Raw genomic sequence first — 7,321 nt, 5'->3', positions numbered from 1 at the left:
CTACTCATCCCCACAAACATTGTGTAAAATTACAAGCGTTAAGCTGTCCAAGTTTTGATTGCACCTAACCTTAAGACATGGCTAGAATGGCCAACTGGTGGATCTTTGATGCGACTACTTCCCAATTCTTAGTCTAAATGGCCAACTGTTGGATCTAAGATCTACTCATAACACAAACATTGTGTAAATCACCAGTCTTATGATGGCCAAGTTTTGATTGCACCTAACTTTAAGACATTGTTAGAATGGCCAAGTGGTGGATCTTTGATGCACCTTCTTCCCAATTCTTAGTTTAAATGGCCAAGTTATGGATCTAGGATCTACTCATCCCACAAACATTGTGTAAAATCACAAGTGTTATTATTGCCATGTATTGAATGCACCTAACTTTAAGACATGGTTAGAATGGCCAAGTGGTGGATCTAGGAGACACCAACAATTGGATCCCTATTTCAAGCCTTTGCTATAATGGCCAAGTGGTGGATCTTTGATGCACCTACTTACCAATCCTCAGTCTAAATGTCCAAGTGGTCGATCTAAGACCTACTCATCCCACAAACATCGTATAAAATTACAAGTGTTATGATGGGCAAGTGCTGAATGCACTTAACTTTAACACATGGTTAGAATGGCTTAGTGGTGGATTTAGGCACCAACAATTGGATCCACATTTCAAGACTTTGGTATAATGGCCAAGTGGCTGATCCTTGATGCAGCTAATTCCCAATTCTAAGTTTAAATGGCCAAGAGGTGGATCTATAATCTACTCATCCCAAAAACATTGTGTAAAATTACAAGTGTTATGATGGCCAAGTGCTAAATACACCTAGTTTTAAGACATGGCTAGAATGGCCAAGTGGTGGATCTGGGAGACACCAAAAATTGGATCCACAATTTACGCCTTCGTTATAATGGCCATGTGGTTGATTTGATGCATCTAATCTCCAATTATTTGTTTAAATAGCCACGTGATGGATCTAGTATCTACTCATCCCACAAACATTGTCTTAAATGACAAGTGTTATGATGGCTAAGTGTTGATTGCACCTAACTTTAAGACAAGGTTACAATGGCCAAGTGGTGGATCTTTGATGCAACTACTTCCCAATTCTTAGTCTAAATGGCCAACTGTTGGATCTAGGATCTACTCATCACACAAACATTGTGTAAAATCACAAGTGTTATGATGCCCAAGTTTTAATTTCACCTAACTTTAAGACATGGTTAGAATGCCCAAGTGATGGATCTATGAGCTACTCATCCCACAAACATTGTGTAAAATCACAAGTGTTATTATGGCCAAGTGTTGAATGGACCTAACTTTAAGACATGGTTAGAATGGTCAAGTGGTGGATCTACCAGACACCAACAAGTGGATCCACAATTAAATCGTTTGTTATAATGGCCAAGTGGTGGATCTTTGATGCCCCTACTTACGAATTTCTACTTTCAATGGACAAGTGGTGGATCTAGGATCTACTCATGCATAAACATTGTGTAAAATCACAAGTGTTATGATGGACAAGTGTTGAATGCACCTAACTTTAAGACCTGGTTAGAATGGCCAAGTGGTGGATCTAGGAGACACCAACAATTGGATCTACATTTTAAGACTTCTCTATAATGGCCAAGTGGTTCATCGTTGACGCATCTAATTCCCAATTTTAAGTCAAAATGGCGGAGTGGTGGATCTAAGATCTACTCATCCCACAAACATTGTGTAAAATTACAAGTGTGATGATGGCCAAGTGCTGCATGTACCTAACTTTATTACATGGCAATAATGGAGAAGTGGTGGATCTAGGAGACACAAACAATTGGATCCACGATTCAAGCCATTATAATGGCCAAGTGGGGAATCTTTGATGTATCTAACTCCCAATTCTTAGTTTAAATGTCCATGTGGTGGATCTAGAATCTACTCATCCCCCAAAAATTCTGTAAAATCACAAGTGTTATGATGGCCAAGTGTTCAATGCACCTAACTTTAAGACATGGTTAGAATGGCCAAGTGGAGAATCTAGGAGATATCAACAATTCACGCCTTTGATATAATGGCCAAGTGGTGGATCTTTGATGCACCTACTTCCCAATTCTTAGTTTAAATAACCAAGTAGTGGATCTATAATCTACTCATCCCATAAACATTGTGTAAAATTACAAGTGTTACGATGGCCAAGTACTAAATGCACCTAACTTCAAGAAAGGCATAGAATGGACAAGTGGTGGATCTAGGAGACACCAACAATTGGAGCCACAATTCAAGCCTTCGTTATAATGGCCATGTGGTCAATCCTTGATGCATCTAATTCCCACTTCTTAATCTAAATAGCCAAGTGGTGGAACTATCATCTACTCATCCCCACAAACATTGTGTAAAATTACAAGCGTTAAGCTGTCCAAGTTTTGATTGCACCTAACCTTAAGACATGGCTAGAATGGCCAACTGGTGGATCTTTGATGCGACTACTTCCCAATTCTTAGTCTAAATGGCCAACTGTTGGATCTAAGATCTACTCATAACACAAACATTGTGTAAATCACCAGTCTTATGATGGCCAAGTTTTGATTGCACCTAACTTTAAGACATTGTTAGAATGGCCAAGTGGTGGATCTTTGATGCACCTTCTTCCCAATTCTTAGTTTAAATGGCCAAGTTATGGATCTAGGATCTACTCATCCCACAAACATTGTGTAAAATCACAAGTGTTATTATTGCCATGTATTGAATGCACCTAACTTTAAGACATGGTTAGAATGGCCAAGTGGTGGATCTAGGAGACACCAACAATTGGATCCCTATTTCAAGCCTTTGCTATAATGGCCAAGTGGTGGGTCTTTGATGCACCTACTTACCAATCCTCAGTCTAAATGTCCAAGTGGTCGATCTAAGACCTACTCATCCCACAAACATCGTATAAAATTACAAGTGTTATGATGGGCAAGTGCTGAATGCACTTAACTTTAACACATGGTTAGAATGGCTTAGTGGTGGATTTAGGCACCAACAATTGGATCCACATTTCAAGACTTTGGTATAATGGCCAAGTGGCTGATCCTTGATGCAGCTAATTCCCAATTCTAAGTTTAAATGGCCAAGAGGTGGATCTATAATCTACTCATCCCAAAAACATTGTGTAAAATTACAAGTGTTATGATGGCCAAGTGCTAAATACACCTAGTTTTAAGACATGGCTAGAATGGCCAAGTGGTGGATCTGGGAGACACCAAAAATTGGATCCACAATTTACGCCTTCGTTATAATGGCCATGTGGTTGATTTGATGCATCTAATCTCCAATTATTTGTTTAAATAGCCACGTGATGGATCTAGTATCTACTCATCCCACAAACATTGTCTTAAATGACAAGTGTTATGATGGCTAAGTGTTGATTGCACCTAACTTTAAGACAAGGTTACAATGGCCAAGTGGTGGATCTTTGATGCAACTACTTCCCAATTCTTAGTCTAAATGGCCAACTGTTGGATCTAGGATCTACTCATCACACAAACATTGTGTAAAATCACAAGTGTTATGATGCCCAAGTTTTAATTTCACCTAACTTTAAGACATGGTTAGAATGCCCAAGTGATGGATCTATGAGCTACTCATCCCACAAACATTGTGTAAAATCACAAGTGTTATTATGGCCAAGTGTTGAATGGACCTAACTTTAAGACATGGTTAGAATGGTCAAGTGGTGGATCTAGCAGACACCAACAAGAGGATCCACAATTAAATCGTTTGTTATAATGGCCAAGTGGTGGATCTTTGATGCCCCTACTTACGAATTTCTACTTTAAATGGACAAGTGGTGGATCTAGGATCTACTCATGCATAAACATTGTGTAAAATCACAAGTGTTATGATGGCCAAGTGTTGAATGCACCTAACTTTAAGACCTGGTTAGAATGGCCAAGTGGTGGATCTAGGAGACAACAACAATTGGATCTACATTTTAAGACTTCTCTATAATGGCCAAGTGGTTCATCGTTGACGCATCTAATTCCCAATTTTAAGTCAAAATGGCCGAGTGGTGGATCTAGGATCTACTCATCCCACAAACATTGTGTAAAATTACAAGTGTGATGATGGCCAAGTGCTGCATGTACCTAACTTTATTACATGGCAATAATGGAGAAGTGGTGGATCTAGGAGACACAAACAATTGGATCCACGATTCAAGCCATTATAATGGCCAAGTGGTGAATCTTTGATGTATCTAACTCCCAATTCTTAGTTTAAATGTCCAAGTGGTGGATCTAGAATCTACTCATCCCCCAAACATTCTGTAAAATCACAAGTGTTATGATGGCCAAGTGTTCAATGCACCTAACTTTAAGACATGGTTAGAATGGCCAAGTGGAGAATCTAGGAGATATCAACAAGTCACGCCTTTGATATAATGGCCAAGTGGTGGATCTTTGATGCACCTACTTCCCAATTCTTAGTTTAAATAACCAAGTAGTGGATCTATAATCTACTCATCCCATAAACATTGTGTAAAAATAACAAGTGTTACGATGGCCAAGTACTAAATGCACTTAACTTCAAGAAATGCATAGAATGGCCAAGTGGTGGATCTAGGAGACACCAACAATTGGAGCCACAATTCAAGCCTTCATTATAATGGCCATGTGATCAATCCTTGATGCATCTAATTCCCACTTCTTAATCTAAATATCCAAGTGGTGGAACTATCATCTACTCATCCCCACAAACATTGTGTAAAATTACAAGCGTTAAGATGTCCAAGTTTTTATTGCACCTAACCTTAAGACATGGTTAGAATGGCCAACTGGTGGATCTTTGATGCGACTACTTCCCAATTCTTAGTCTAAATGGCCAACTGTTGGATCTAACATCTACTCATAACACAAACATTGTGTAAATCACCAGTCTTATGATGGCCATGTTTTGATTGCACCTAACTTTAAGACATTGTTAGAATGGCCAAGTGGTGGATCTTTGATGCACCTTCTTCCCAATTCTTAGTTTAAATGGCCAAGTTATGGATCTAGGATCTACTCATCCCACAAACATTGTGTAAAATCACAAGTGTTATTATTGCCAAGTGTTGAATGCACCTAACTTTAAGACATGGTTAGAATGGCCAAGTGGTGGATCTAGGAGACACCAACAATTGGATCCCTATTTCAAGCCTTTGCTATAATGGCCAAGTGGTGGGTCTTTGATGCACCTACTTCCCAATCCTCAGTCTAAATGTCCAAGTGGTCGATCTAGGATCTACTCATCCCACAAACATCGTATAAAATTACAAGTGTTATGATGGGCAAGTGCTGAATGCACTTAACTTTAACACATGGTTAGAATGGCTTAGTGGTGGATTTAGGCACCAACAATTGGATCCACATTTCAAGTTTTTGGTATAATGGCCAAGTGGCTGATCCTTGATGCAGCTAATTCCCAATTCTAAGTTTAAATGGCCAAGAGGTGGATCTATAATCTACTCATCCCATAAACATTGTGTAAAATTACAAGTGTTATGATGGCCAAGTACTAAATATACCTAATTTTAAGACATGGCTAGAATGGCCAAGTGTTGGATCTAGGAGGCATCAACAATTGGATCCACAATTCAAGCCTTCATTATTATGGCCATGTGGTTGATCCTTGATGCATCTAATTTCCAATTCTTAGTTTAAATAGCCAAGTGGTGGATCTAGTATCTACTCATCCCACAAACATTGTCTTAAATTACAAGTGTTGTGATGGCCAAGTGTTGATTGCACCTAACTTTAAGACATGGTTACAATGGCCAAGTGGTGGATCTTTGATGCAACTACTTCCCCATTCTTAGTCTAAATGGCCAAATGTTGGATCTAGGACCTACTCATCCCACAAACATTGTGTAAAATCACAAGTGTGATGATGCCCAAGTTTTGATTTCACCTAACATCAAGACATGGTTAGAATGGCCAAGTGGTGGATCTATGAGCTACTCATCCCACAAACATTGTGTAAAATCACAAGTGTTATTATGGCCAAGTGTTGAATGGACCTAACTGTAAGACATGGTTAGAATGGCCAAGTGGTGGATCTAGGAGACACCAACAAGTGGATCCACAATTGAAGCCTTTGTTATAATGGCCAAGTGGTGGATCTCTGATGCTCCTACTAACCAATTTCTACTTTAAATGGACAAGTGGTGGATCTAGGATCTACTCATCCATAAACATTGTGGAAAATTACATATAGGATCTACTCATCCATAAACATTGTGGAAAATTACAAGTGTTATGATGTCCAAGTGCTGAATGCACCTAACTTTAAGACATGGTTAGAATGGTCAAGTGGTGGATCTAGGAGACACCAACAATGGGATCCACATTTCAAGACTTCGCTATCATGGCCAAGTGGGTAATCATTGATGCATCTAATTCCCAATTATAAGTCTAAATGGCCAAGTGGTGGATCTAGGATCTACTCATCCCACAAACATTTTGTAAAATTACAAGTGGTATGATGGCCAAGTGGTGTATGCACCTAGCTTTAATACATGGCTAGAATGGCCAAGTGGTGGATCTAGGAGACACCGACAATTGGATCCACAACACAAGGCTTCGTTATAATGGCCAAGTGGTGTATCTTTGATGTATCTAGTTCCCAATTCTTAATGTAAATGACCAAGTGGTGGATCTAGGATCTACTCATTCCATAAACATTGTGTAAAATTACAAGTGTTATGATGGCCAAGTGTTAAATGCACCTAACTTTAAGACATGGCTAGACTGGCCAAGTGGTGGATCTAGGAGACACCAAAAATTGGATCCACAATTCAAGCCTTCGTTATAATGGCCAAGTGGTGGATATTTGATGTATTTAATTCTCAATTCTTAGTCCAAATAGCCAAGTGGTGGATCTAGAATCTACTCATCCCACAAACATTGTGTAAAATTACAAGTGTTATGATGGCCAAGTGTTGATTGCACCTAACTTTAAGACATGGTTAGAATGGCAAGTGGTGGATCTTTGATGCACCTACTTCCCAATTCTTAGTTTAAATGGCCAAGTGGTGGATCTCTAAAACAATATGTGTTCTATAACGTTTTAGAGTGGACAATTGGTAGATGTAAATTTCAACAAAGCTTCTGTAAGTTGTTTAAAATATTTACTTATTGTGGATCAAGGATGTGATAAGTGGTGAAAAACGTTTTTGGTGGATTTAGAATACACTCATTCTGACAGAATCCATTAAGGTTGGTCAAGTGGTGTACCTTGGATGGATGGACAGTTCAACAACTATGATTGAATCTTTGATTGAGCTAGTATCTACTCTTCCATGATTTCTAGATTGGC

The sequence above is a fragment of the Adiantum capillus-veneris genome, chromosome 17, assembly GCF_014529385.1.
Source record: "Adiantum capillus-veneris isolate H3 chromosome 17, ASM1452938v2, whole genome shotgun sequence".
Lineage (NCBI taxonomy): Eukaryota > Viridiplantae > Streptophyta > Polypodiopsida > Polypodiales > Pteridaceae > Adiantum > Adiantum capillus-veneris.
This window is presented reverse-complemented; position numbering follows the sequence as displayed.